Source organism: Nicotiana sylvestris, chromosome 12 (genome assembly GCF_000393655.2).
Source record: "Nicotiana sylvestris chromosome 12, ASM39365v2, whole genome shotgun sequence".
In the NCBI taxonomy this organism is placed as follows: Eukaryota; Viridiplantae; Streptophyta; class Magnoliopsida; order Solanales; family Solanaceae; genus Nicotiana; species Nicotiana sylvestris.
The window spans coordinates 133,159,337-133,174,397 of record NC_091068.1 but is presented as its reverse complement, the minus strand read 5'-3'; positions in this window follow the sequence as shown (position 1 = coordinate 133,174,397).

Below are 15,061 nucleotides of genomic sequence, written 5' to 3'. Positions count from 1 at the left end.
GCTTACCTAACGTCATTAATCACTTGTATCGAATTAATTTACGTATTCTTAAAAATGCGTATAAATTCAACTTTTATGCATTTTTAAGGTAAATAGTTTGGTACCCACTGTGGAACTAAGGATAATAGTGATAGTTTGATAAGAATTCCCATAACATACTATGATTTATGCTTGTTCTTTAAGATTTTAATTAAAAATCTACCTAAGGATGTTGATAGGAGCACCCCATTTCCCAGTGGGGCGAACGAAGAGAGGACATAACTGGGCATAGTCAAGACTGAAGCCGGTAGCAGCCCGTATCAAAGCTCGAACAAAACACCTGCGCCGAAGCTATCGAGGTCATGCCCCCAAAGCCATCGAGATCATGCCTTCGAACCTGATTCGAATAATGTGACCTTATAAACCTTTGTCAAACGACATCACAAGATTAACAAAGGGCCGTGATATCTGTGCCCAACCAGATGTCACAGCGTGAATCTCAGCCCTTATCAGCGGTAGATCAGTGATTAGCGAGAAGAAAGATTTTACCTTTTTTAGAATTGCACTTAGGGTAAAACTCCTCTACTATATAAAGGGGAAGCTGACTATTTATTAGAGGCATTGTAACACCCATACCAAGGCAATATACATCTATTTTTCTCTGGTTATTCGAAAGTTCTTGTTTGGTTCATAAGTTCTTCATAAGCACTGGTCCGGAACCGAAGGCGAGCTTCTTGTTAAGCCTTTAACCAAGCCTGAGTTCAGTATTATCATTGGTTTGGTTATTTATTTTATCTTTTAATGCTTACCTAATGTCATTAATCACTTGTATCGAATTAATCTACATATCCTTAAAACCGCGTATAAATTCAATTATTATCCATTTTAAAAGGTAAATTATTTGGTGCCCACCGTGGGGTTAAGGATAATAGTGGTAGTTTGATAAGAATTCCCATAACACACTATACTTTATACTTGTTCTTTAAGATTTTAATTTCAAATCTACCTAAGGATGTCATAAGGAGCACCCGATTCCAGGTGGGGCGAACGAAGAGAGGACATAATTGCGCATAGTCAAGACCGAAGCCGGAAGCCGCCCGTATCAAAGCTGGAACAAAACACCTTCCCCCGGTGCCATCGAGGTCATGCCCACGGAGCCATCGAGATCATGCCCCCAGACCTAATTCGAATAACGTGGCCTCGGAAATATTGGCAACTACCGCACACCATCAATAAAGGGCCGTGATTTTCGTGCCCAAACGGATGTCACGGCATGAATCTCGGCATGTATCAATGGTAGATTAGTGATTAGCGAGAAGAAAGATTTTACTTTTTTTTAAAATTGTACTTAGGGTAAAACTCCCCTATTATATAAAGATGAAGCTGACTATTCATTAGAGACATTGTAACACGCATACCAATGCAATGTACATCTATTTTTCTCTGATTATTCAAAAGTTCTTGTTTTGGTTCATAAGTTCTTCATAAGCATTGGTCCGGAATCGAATGTGAGCTTCTTGTTGAGCCTTTATCCGAGCCCGGGTTTAGTCTCATCATTGATTTGGTTATTTATTTTATCTTTTAATTGCTTACCTAACGTCGTTAATCACTTGTATCGAATTAATCTATGTATCCTTAAAACCGCGTATAAACTCAATTGTTATCCATTTTTAAGGGTAAAAATTTTGGCGCTCACTGTTAGGCTAAGGATAATAGTTGTAGTTTGATACAAATTTCTATAACACACTATACTTTACGCTTGTTCTTTAAGATTTTACTTTCAAATCTACCTAAGGATATCGAACTCTCAGCCTGCTCACTTCAATATTGATATTGAGTCTAGCCATTATGGCAAAAACAATAATATAGCACCTAGCAACGAGGTGCCTCCTACTGATCCAAATGGAGCCCAGTCGTAAACCCAATCGATGTCAACTCGCATATGGCCATCGACGCCAACCTGCCAACCGACCTTAAGAACAACGTTCACGGGGAGCCAGACCAACGACTCGGGCTGCGCCTGAAGGTGAGGCGACGAAATTAATCTACGGGCGATCTTCGAAATGTTACAAGCTCAACAAGCGGCGATAGCACAGCTATAGAACCAAAGCCGCGCACCCAACAGAATTGAGCCCGAACAATCCTCGGAAAGCACCCACAGGAATGAGCAAGCCACGGAGAGACCGGGTGAAGCTGAGCCTGTCGCGCCCATTTTTTCCCTCAGCGGAGAAGAGTCCGGGTTTCGACATTCCTGGGGGTGTAATGACTCATTTCCTTTTGGGAATTGGCTATTGTGTTTTTGAAGAGTCACCACCTAATGATTTTAAGGTGCGTTAGGGCACCTATAGGGTTTATTCCTAACTATGTTTGATAACCAGAGATAGGGTAAGGGCTTGAAATTATCCTAAGGGGAAGGTGTTAGGGACCCTCAAGATCCACTAGTGTGGTTCATGGCCAGACACGTTTTGTGAATTTGTACAATTAGCAAATAGATAAGTAGGGCTCAAATAATAGGGGATTTAAGTTTAAATACACATGCGTTTGAAAAACGATTAATAAAAGCAAAGTTTTGAAAAGAGTTATAATCTAAGCATGCTTATGAATGTAAGGGGGTGCCCTAGGTTTGTTTGTAATATGGATCACATCAATGTAATACCCGGTATGACACTCCTCAAAAGAGTGGATACACGTGACATTAGCGCACCGGTAATCATATCCATATCTACCATTTCCCGCCCCGTAAAGGTAATTAAAGCAAAGATTGGTCTCTACTCTTATTGCGTGCTGTTACCCGTCCCTTCCTATTAGTCCTGGAGGAATCTAGGACTCCTATTCCTATAAGAAGGAGGTTCTAGGCAGACCCTCAGGTTTAAAGGCAAAAATACTAAAGCGACATACAAAACAAGTAGGACTGCATTAGGTACCTCCACAGATAATGCACATAGACAACATGACTTATACACAGTTAAAGTCTGAATTTAAAATCCTAAAGCAGGGTGTTTAAGTGGTAACATCAGAACCAAATTTATTACATGACTTAGAAAAGAAGTCTGAATCAGGTTTGCCTACTGATTTTAACAATTGATAATTAAACAAAGGCAGTTCCAGTTTTATTTAAGTTATTACCTAAGGCTTGCCTAGGCGCAAAGCGAGATGCAGCAGTTGTTCCAAGTCATTAAGATAGTTGGAGATTATTTTTTATTACCTAAAACATGTTGTTCTAGTTGTAGAGATTGTTGCCAATTTTATTGAGAAAACATCACAATGTAAAAATTATTAATTTTACTACCCTTTTTCATGAATTAGTAGTTAACTAGGCATTTTTTAAACAAAATGCAAACAGGATCCTAGAACATGGTATCTACATGCACATGCAAATGGTAGAGCTCTTGAAAACGGAATCCTTAAGGCATGATTTCTAAATGTACACAAGAGTTGCAGAATTTTTAAAATAACAGCCTTTTATACCAGTGTTGTTATTGCCCTAGGAGCAGGATTTCTAAGTGATAGATATCAGGCATGGACTAATGATTGAAGTGCTGAAGCAAGAAAACATAGGTCCTAAGAACATGGTTTTCTAATGCATGTATGAATCCTAAACATGGTTTCTATTGCACAATTAGGAATTTAAACCTAATAACATGCTTTCTACGCTTTAACAACTATCACATGCATATTTTCCCATCCCTTTTCACTAGCCACCCCAATACTTGTTTAGAAATTATTACAAACCATGTGATAGAGTTACAAAAGAAATGAAAAATAAGAAGTTACCACTATAGGAAACTTAATTCTGACTTCCTCTCTGAGTTATACAATAAACCACCTCGAATGCCAATAGTGTTCCAAAGCCTTTCTCATATCTGGGTGTGTCAGAGTTCCCTAAGGACCTCAAGGGATCCCGGACAGTGCTCACACCCAGATTGCATAACCAAGAGTAAGTGCAGTGTGGAACGGCCAACTCTTATGTGTCCAAGTTCAGAGGGAGCTCAAAGATCCCAAAACAAGGCTCACACAAGAGGGGCAGAACCTAATGATCTAAGAGTGCATGTGAGAGTGCTTGAAATAGTTTTAAAAACAGCATATTTAAAATAAGTTTGTAGAACAAAGAAGAGTTTTGAAAAGGAGCAAGGAATAGGAGCAACAACAACACATACAGAATAAGTTCAGAGAGGAGTACATGCTTCAGTAGTTACAAACAGGGGAGTAGGGGTTGGGGACATAGAGGACCCAAAACAGAAACACATAATTAGTCATGAATCAAGTACATTAGAAGACATGCTAGTTGAGGGACATAAACAAGAACAAGTAAACATGCTAATCATATTTGAACAAAAGAAGGTAGAATTTTAAACATGCTGAGTAAAGCAGTAAAAAAAGTAGAACTTAACAACATAAGCCATTAAGTTAGTGCAGAAAGAGACAGTGATTGACAACAAGGGAACACATAGGTTTGAGTCTCAGAATTTAAACTAGGAACATACCAGTTGAAGGAGCAAAGTGCAGGAAAAGAAAAGTAAAGCAATCAGAATTCCGCAAACTAGCCTTGGCTTTCAGCCGACTAGACAAGGCAGCAACACAAGTAGTAGAGAAAAGAAAGAGAGTTTGAATTGTGTAAGTGTGTGTTTTGAACTCAGTTGTTCGTGTGTTTAAAAAAGAGAGGGTAGGGTATTTATAGCTTTGAAAAGAAGTGGAAAACAAGGTAACAAGTAAAGGTTTAACACAAATATGAAAATAATCATCATCAGAATCAATTAATACAAGTACTTCTCTTAATAAGGGAATTACAGCTCAAACGGATACTAACAGGGGTAATTAAGGAAAGGAAATCCATTTGAGAAAGATTGATTTTTATCATATAAGGGGGTATTAAAGGTATAGAGTATATAATTGAGTCTAGGTACAGAATATACTTACTTTGGGGAAGGGATTCAGCAGGGGTGAAACATCACAGCAAATAAAGGAAGGGAATCAATCAATTGTAAACAAACGAGTAAAATTAGGGGTTTATAAGAAAACCTTACAATCAAACCATAACTTAAGGAAATCAAAATCAATCAAGAAGGGGTCATGAGTCTGTACTTCGACATATAAATAGAAAAGAATGAACAGGCATATCAGACATGCATGGTCAAACATATTGACAAAAAGGAGAAAATTAGATGAACACAATCATACAAAGGTGACATGAGCAAGCTAAGGACTACTAAAAGCATGGTAGTCAACAAGTCAAGTAGTCACATAGAACCAAAAATGAAGAAACCGGTCTAACACATAGTAACAGGTAAAGGAGATCTTTTTTAAAAACTCTTAGTAACATGTGAGGAAAACCTTTAAGACATTAGGGGTTTAACAAAGTCGAGTTAAAAAATGGTAAGAACTCAGAATCAGTCAACAAAGAAAAGGATCTAAACACAAAGAACTCAATCGAAACAAGTATACATTCAAAACAAACAAAGACAGTTCCAGAACCCCAGATAAACCAAAGATACTTAGGGTTTTCAACACAACGAACCAGGTAGAAGGAGAACATAAAAAACCATTTAAACATAGTAAAATCATAAGAAAACATTGAAAATCGGAGAAGAAGTCTTTTCTTCTAAAAAAAAAGGTTAAGAAAACCTTAATCGTTGAAGACGAAGAGTCACTTTGAAAGAAATCGAAAAACACTTTGAGAAAAACACCAAGAGATTCATAACATGCACAGATCTAAGATAGATCTGAAAGAAAATCGGAAAGCTCTTAAAACTAGGGTTTTAGAGAACCTAGAAAAAGTGAGAAAAACTTCGGAAAGTTACCAATTTAGCCGGAAAAGCCATGGATCTGACTTGAATGGCCATAGATGGCCGGGAAAAGACCATGGATAGAAGTTGAACAAAGTCTGGACTAGATCTCTTCGAGATCTTTCCATGAAATCACGAAAACAGGCAACCAAGAGACATAGGAAACCGGTACACGTTTCAAACAGCCATGGGAGTCCATGGATTGAGTGAGAATCGAAGGGGATTAGGGTTAATTTGGGTGGCAGCGGCTAGGGTTTGGGTGAGGTAGCAGAGAGAATTGGAGAGGAAAGGGATTCAAGGGTGGCGGGTTGGTAGAAATGAATTAGGTTAAGGGGTTCGTTTGGGTTTATTTTAGGTAGGTGGAATGGTGGCCATTGATCTAAATGATCAACATCCCAGATTAGATGGGGTAGTTGGGGATCCGGGTTTGGGTAGGGTTTAAAAGGGCTAGGGTCGAGTTTAATTAGAAACTGGGCCGGGGAATTGGGGCTTTGATTTGGGCTAGGTTTGAAAGCCAAATGTGGCTACGAGTTAGATAGCCACTTTTTCCCTTTTAATTTATAAAAATAGTAAAATAGTTTTATGAAAATTAGTTTAAAAGGCTAAAATATTTTATAATACATAATTAACAATTTAAGAATACAGAACCCAATTTTTATGAATATAAACCTAATTAAACCTTAAAAGGGTTAATATTGCAATTACGTGCAAGTTAGCTTTAAAAATACTAAATGAAATTGTAAAAATATGTAAAATTAATTTAGCCATATTTTGGCATAAATATAAAAATCCAATAGATGAATTATCAAAATAATAATTTTGGAAATAATTATTGGGATTTTATGGATAAAAAAGGGGAAATAAATCAATTAAAAACCCTTTAAAATTATGGAAAAATAATAAAACACTTGGACATGATTATGTATGCATACATATACTTTTGAAGTTATTTTGCATATTAAAAATATATAGGGAAAAATTGGGTATCAACAGAGCCCAGAACCAACCCTGAAATCATTAAGATGCTCGAGGAATTGACGAAGTAGGTGGAGTCAGGGGAAAAGAAAATTGAGGCCAATGAAAAAAAGGTGGAAAGCTATAACTCCGGAGTTGATCAAATCCCAGGAGCGCCCCGATATTGAAAGGCCTAGACTCTAAGAAATATTTCCAAAAGCCTTTCCCCCTAAGCGCAGCACCGAAGCCAATCCCAAAGAAGTTTTGTATGCCCGAAATTCCTAAGTATAATGGAACCACAGATCCAAACGAACACGTGAGCTCTTACACGTGTGCCAACAAGGGGAACGACATAGAAGATGACAAAATCGAGTTGGTTTTGCTGAAAAAGTTTGGAGAAGCCCTGTGAAAAGGAGCAATGATATGGTACCACAACTTACCCCCTAATTCTATTGATTCGTTCACTGTGCTTGTAGGTGCCTTTGTAAAAGAGCACGCTGGGGCCATCAAGGTCGAGACCAGGAAACCAGATCGTTTTAAAGTAAAAAAAAGAGATAACGAGATGATTAGGGAATTCGTGTTAAGGTTTCAAATGGAACAAATGGATCTTCCTCCGGGTGTGGACGATTGGGCCGTTCAAGCATTCACCCAAAGGCTCAACCCCCGAAGCTCCTTGGATTCACAACAACTGAAATAGAATTTAATAGAATACTCGACGGTAACTTGGGTCGATGTCCAAAACAGGTACCAATCAAAAATTAGAATTGAGGATGATCCACGTCCAACCCGCACTCAATAATGAGTGGAAACGGTCGTTGGAAGAATAGTACCCAACAAGAGTCGGAGTTTATTTCCACAGGGAGTTACAATGGGTGTTAAGAGTATACGCTTGATGAGAGTAAATGGATTAACTAAATTTGCACTTCCACAAAAGGTTTTGATTATTAGTTCTACTTTTACTCTTAACAATTATAAACTAAGAAATGACTAAGAAAGGAAACTAGAAGCAAATTATTATTTTTGGTGTTTTTTCAAATAGTTAAAAATCCTAGGGATGTGACTATAACCTAGGTATACGCCTAATGGGTTAAATACATTAATACTTATTTTGTTGATTAGGGTGTATTATAACTCTCAATTCTACGTTACACACTCAATACCTCTCGGTAAAAGAGTGATTTTGCCCAATTCAACTTTCTCAAGTTCAAATGGGTATCAAACAAAATAATTGATATGAGCTCAAGTCGGGTTCTCACTATATCTAGTTTGAACCCTTTCATTAGGCTAATCAAATAACCCAATTCTTAAGTAGAGATTAAGCCAAAAAGGCATGAATCAATGTTTGCAATCATTAATTCTAAAATTGAAGCATAAACTAAGCTAAATAATCAACACCCAAGCATAAACAAGCATTAAATTAAGTACCCATAAGGTTTACACAGTAGGGTTAGGTCACAACCCTAGTAAAAAACTAATTACTTACAGTGGGAATTGAAGAAAATAAAGAAGAAATTCTAATTAAACTCATAATCAAACATAAAAATGATAAAATATAATGTTTAAACACTAAAATAGTCACAAACTTTGAAATTTGACCTAAAAATGTGAAACTCGTCTATTTATAAGGGACTAAAATCCGCTGACAAAAATGTCCCTTGAGAGATTCAGCGGCCGCATATTTCCATATGCGGTCCGTAGATTTCTTCAGTTGTTAGGAGATTGGATTCTGCAACTGCACATTTCTGGAATGCGGCTGCAAAGTATCTTCTGCGGCCGCACTTCAGCAAGGCCTCAGGACTTGGTCTTTTTCACACTTTCTGAAATTTGAATCATTTGTTAGTGAAAACTCTGTTCTGCGGCCGCACAATTCATATGTGGTCCGCACATTGGCCAAAGTTCTGTTGGGTGCTTGTACTTGGTTTGCGACCAAAGATGGAATTATGCGGTCCGCACTTTCTTCTGCAGACCACACTTTCTTGATTCTGTGCCCTTTATTGCCTTGTGATTCAGAACACTCCTTTTTGAGTCGGATTTCATCGTGGGAGACCAAACTTCCAACATCCCTGCAATTTGCATAATTTCATTAGTTTCGGGAACATTAATCTATACTTTCGGGCTAATACAAAAGCAAAAAGGTTCTATTAAGTAGTTAAAATCCCCACTTATCAACTTCCACAAACTTAAGTCTTTGCTTGTCCTCAAGCAAATAAATTAGTTCCCACCTCCTAGAGTTAATGGTCATTTCAGTGAGTTAAAGGTGAGTCATTCACATATCAATTGGGACCAACAATTACCCATACTAATCATGCATTATCAATAAGGTGATAAGTCAAATATTCATGCACATATAGTTCTAATGTAAAATTTGAGCTTCAAGAATTGACTTAACTCATCAAGGACTCTCTTTCTATTGTGCAGTCCTTGGTGGATTCCAAACTCTTCCTCCTCTAGTTTTCATTTGCCAAGCTCACTTAAAAAATTAGCACTCAATCCGAAGATTCATGAAAGGCTCACTAATCTCTCACAAGAGAATGTCACAAGTACGGCTTCAAGTACCATAGGCTTGCCCCTCATGTAGATCGCAACTAATGTAAGCTCACTCAGTTTGAAATCAAGTAGGAATTCTTTCGGGATGTAATGAAGGATTTTGGGTTAGGGTAGGATACCATATGGGTAAGTGGTTACACTTTTCCCTAAGCAATTCATCTTTCATTTCTGGGCTCATAATTGCCAATTTTTAGAGGCGCTTTCTTTTCATTGGGGACTAGAGAGACTTAACATCACTCTTCCTTGCTCATTTCTTTCTTTTTCTCCCTTTTTTATTTCTCAATGTTTGGGATCATTACCTCTTTTTGAATCTATCAAGCCTTCCACTTATTCACGTTTTGTATTTTTCTTTTTTATTCTTTTCTTTTCTTGCTTTCTCTTTCATAGAGATAATTTCTTTTCTCTTTTTGTGCCTTGATACCTTTTTCAAATTCTTCGTCTCTCCCCCAATATTATGTTTTAGGCCATTTGTTTCACAAGAGTGTTAAGGAATGTTCGAGTGCCAAGAGGGGTCATGACAAAACGGGTACACGCTTACAATATGGTTATCAAATAAGAAAGTCTAGAGGCTCAAAGAGGTTGACTAGGGATAACGACATTGGTTGGCAATAGAAAGCTCAAACGGGCCAAGAAAAACCTACCATCACTTCTCAAACCAAGAAAAACTTAGGATTTAGCCTTGAAACACATTCGGGGCAAGTTCTAGATCCTTTGCATGGATACTTGGACTAGCAACAATTCATCTCACCCCTCATGCAACTAGATTATAAAAAAGGATAGAGTCGAGAGCCTACAATGACCACATTTAAGTTTAAAGATCACTATTCTCCAATTAAACCACTCAATGATTACCAAAGTCAACTCAAGAGTCACAAAGTCACTAACTAGAGCTATTTCTTTCAAAACCTTTGTCTCTAACCATAAGCACACAGTTAAGTGTGTTGGTGCCAATTGAAGCGTGGTTGACTCTTCGAGCATGACTTAATTAGGTATTTTTATTTGTTACTACTACTATATTACTTAAACACAAAAATGGACTCATTCCCTTAAGAAGGTTGTCACATCATCCATCGTCGGGACGAGTCACCCGATTCATATGACAACTGCCTTTGGAAAGAACCGTGGCGTTATGAAAACCAAAGTATTATTATCTACTAAAGCATAAAAAGAAGATATTTAACAAAATAAGAACTAGTATGGAAAACATAAAGAAGCTAATAAGCTAAAATAAAGATAAAAAAACTAATAAGCAAAAACTACTAAAGATAGAATGAATATACATAACAAGAAAGAGAGAAGATAGATAAATACAAATAAGAAAAGAAAAAGTATCATCATCACCCCCCCTCCCGAATAAAAAGAAGCATTGTACCCAATGCTTAGCTAACTAAGAGTAAAAGAGGAGAGGGTGAAGAAAACTCTTTAAGGGTCTTTGGACACCTCAGTGTCCCCAGCAATGTCATCTCTCTTAGGATCAGGCAACTGAATCTGATCATCCTCAAATCTTGGTATGGCTAGGTTGGCGAACATCTAACGCACTACCTCTGCAGTGTTGATAGCAAGGTCTGGCTCGTCAGACTGGCTAGCTGGTGCTACCGGTACAGATGGTGCTGAAGGATCTGGGGCAGACTGGTACGGGTCAAGAAGCATATCAAAGAGGAGGTCTTCGGTTGTAGCAATTCTGGCCTCCTTCCGGAGCTTGTCCACTGATTTCTTACTGACCTAGGACTTCCTCATCTTCCTTAATTCCTTTCCCAGCTCTTCAATCACCGACCCATGTTTTACTAAGGTACTCATGATTATCTTCTGGTTCTCTAAAATCTTCTTTAGTGTCTCATTAATGGTATAAAAAGCCTGAGTTGCCTGAGAAGTGGACTGCACTGCAATAGTATTGGACAAGTCAGACAACTTTGCAATAACTGTCTGCATCTAGTTGTTGAGACTCGCCAGTGTCTGAGAGACTCGCAACGCAGATAGTGGGCATGTGCACTGGCCTCAGAGCTATGACAGAAGCTATAATAGGAGTTGTGGATGATGGTGGATGCATAGCTGCGGCACTGGAGGAAGGATCAGCCGAAGTGGATGGAACATCAACTATCTCAGAAACTACCATAACTGGCTCATCAGACTGGCCTGTGGTGGTAGGAGGATGGGCTTTCTTCTTCGGATTGCTCGCATCCATAAGTGAATACCAATCGAAGGGCTTCTTTGCCTTCACCTTTGTATCAAAATCCCTCGGCTCTACCTTTACATCAATAAGATATTATGTAATAGTGTTGGGATAAGGGTAGGACGAGATATCATGTCGTACTATCAATGAGATATTGGCCAACATCACGGCACCCACATTGATTGGGTACCTAGCTATGATAGAAGCCACTAAAACTGCCCGAGGAATAGGAAGGTGAGTCTCATTTTGGCTCGGATCCAGTCTGCTGCAGACAAAGGTTTGCCACCCCTACACCTCAAAACTCAGAGTGCTCCAGTGGATGGGAACCCCAGCGGCAATCCATGGTGGTGGTGGCCCTGGTGGTGTTAGAATCTCAGCTAGCCAAGGTCGGACTTCCTCCTTTAGTGCACACTTTTCAAAATACTCATTCGGCTCAACATTCTCAAAGCCCAAGAACGCATTTAGCGTATGCTAATCAAACCTCACCTTGAGGCTGTGTACTTTGGTCACCTTCATCCCTTTCTTTATATGAGCCACATTGGCGTAGAATTCGCGGAAAAGGTATTCTTTGGTATCCTCTACCCTCTGGGTGAACCACCTCTACCATTTTCGTGACCTGAACTGTCTCAATATGGCTAGGTTATACTTCTCCAAATCCTTTAACAAAAACTGTTGCTCAAGAGTTAGCGACTTCACTGGCCACCATATACGGAAACTGGTGAAGGCATCCAGGCTGACAAAACGATCCTACCAAATATCCTTCTTTTTTGATCCCTCTAAACCTGTAGTGGTAGAATCTCCCCATCTGCTATCATCAAGGATGTCATGAACTGGTGCAGGAACCTGTGCCTCAGGAACTGGTGTAGTCAATGGCTCAGAAGCCTGACTAGCACTCTCCGATCCCTGAGAAGTGGAGTGAGATGTAGATGGCTCGTCCCTGTGTTGGTATCTCCCCTGCAGCCTTGACTATGTGGTCATCTACTCTTAAATAGAGGCTGAGTTGCCCTTTAACCTTCCCTAGACAGGACATAGGAGCTAGACTCGAAGAGGTATGCACCTCTCCCTCTGCCGGCTGTTGCTTTCTTTATTATTGTCTTTGGCTAGTCAAGGGGCAAGGTACTTTTCCCTCGGCTCTGAGAAGGTTCACCTCCCCCTTTTGAATTGTCGCCTCGTCCTCAAGATCGAACCATTGTCTGTATTAAGAAGAGGTGATTGTTAGTTGCAATTCATTGTTCAAACACACACAGGATACATGTAAGTAAACGAAAAGCCATAAGACACATTGGGGTTGTACAATTGAATCATGCTTGCAGGGATAAGGATCTGCGGACCGCACAATTTAACTTGTGGCTGCATATGGGGACTTGCGAACTAAATATTTTGACTTGCGGCCACAAAAGTGAAGTGCGGTTCGCACATTTGTAATTGCATCCGTACTTCTAAGGCTCAAAAATGTTAACTCTCTGATGATGGAGAATTGGATAATCTACGACCGCAAAGAGAATTCTGCAATCCGCACATTTTAACTTGCGGCCACAGATTCCTTCTTCAATGAGTTGCCCAAATTCAATATTTGTGGACCGCACAAATTCAAGTGCGGCCGCAAATTTCAAAAGTTGCATACAAACAAAATTTTCTACTTAGGTTTTTCAATTTCTCAAACAATTAGACATGGCAACATTGTAAAAACATTAAATTGTACTTACCTAGTCCTCATAGAGCATGTATCAAGTTAACCCAGTTCAGATTTACCCCACATGGACACACAATTGAAATCTAATAACAAATGGCCTCAAAACTAAAAGTCTAAAAATTATACTAACACAAAATAAATTAAACTTGAAATTGAAGCATACCAAATAGAATGACTGTAATGAGTGAATGATCAAAGTGGTGGTATGTGAGGTTAGTTAGAAATCTCCAAGAAAATTCAATAGAGCACAGTGTTTTGTTTAGAGAGGGAAAAGTGTAAAATGGACCATGTTCGTCTATTTATACCAACTTTTTGATAAGGGGAAGAAGGAAAGTGTGGCCGTACATTTTCATGTGTGATCCACACTCTTTCACCTGGGGGCCTCATCTCAGATCTCCATCTGTGGTCTGCACATTTTCAGGTGCGGCCATAGATTTCACGTGCGGTCGCAAATCTGCCTCCGTACTGACAAGCTTAAACTTTAGAGAGTTTGTATTTTTGACGTTTCAAATGTGCAGTTCGCAAGATAAATGTGCCACCGCATTGCTAATCTACTATAGCACCAACAAATATGCGGTCCGCATTCCTTGGAACACTTAGCCATATTTTCTTCCACTGTTCTTGTAAGTCATGCTCATCCCTACAACACACTTCAATTCAAGTTAGAACACAAAAATTGCCTAACTACAAAAAGAAAAAGTCTACAAAAAGAAAAAGGAAAAGAACATGGGTTACCTCCCAAGAAGCGCCTGATTTTACGTCGCGGCACGACGCAGAATACCCTCAAGTCAACTGAATGACCGCTACCACGTGGCTATCTCCAACCTTTCCCAAGTAGTGCTTCACTCATTGACCATTGACTAGGAATACTTCATTGTTTTTGTTCTTCAAGTCTAATGCACCAAAATGTGTCACACCCACAATTTCAAAAAGGACCACTCCATTTGGATTTTAGCTTCCCGGGGAACCCACATTGAACTCTTTATTCCAAATGTATTTGTCATGAAGATATTTCGTCTTTTCTTTGTACAAGGACAAACTTTCATAAGCATGTCACCTGAACTCATCCAATTCATTCAAGTGTGCAACCCTTAAGTTAGCGGCTACATCCCAATCAAGATTCAACTTATTTAGCACCCACATGACCTTGTGATCTAGTTCCACCAGAAGATGACAAGCTTTTCCGAACACCAATAGGTATGGTGACATTCAATAGGTGTTTTGTAAGACATCCAATAATCCCATAAGACATCATCAAGCATCTTGGACCAATCCATCTGATTAGCATTCACCGTTTTGGACAAGATACTCTTTATATCTCCCAGTTGGAGATTTCCATTTGCCCACTAGCTTGTGGGTGATAGGGAGTCGTGACTTTGTGAGTTACACCATACTTGCTAATAAAGTGTCGAAATCCTTGTTGCAAAAATGTGACTCCCCATCGCTTATAGTTGCACGTGGAGTACCAAACCTTGTGAAAATATTCTTCTTCAAGAAATCCACCACACTTATCGCCTTATTGTTGGATAAAGCTACGGATTCAACCCATTTGGACACATAATCCACCGCGACCAAGATGTATGTTTTTCCAAAAGAACTCACAAAAGGGCCCATGAAGTAAATACTCCACACATAAAAAATATCATTCTCCAAAATGATAGTGAGAGGCATTTCATTTTTCTTTGAGATTCCACTAGCCCGTTGACATTCATTACATCTTTTCACTAACTCACTTGCATCCTTTTAAAGAGCGGGCCAATAGAAACCACAATTAAGCACTTTGATTGCCATTCTCGCTCCACCATGTTGACCACTATATGGAAAAGAATGACAAGCCCCAAGAATTTCACCTTGTTCTTCTTTTGATACACATCTTCTAGTCACCCCATTTGTACAAATCCGGAAAAGGTATGGTTCATCCCAATAATAATCTTG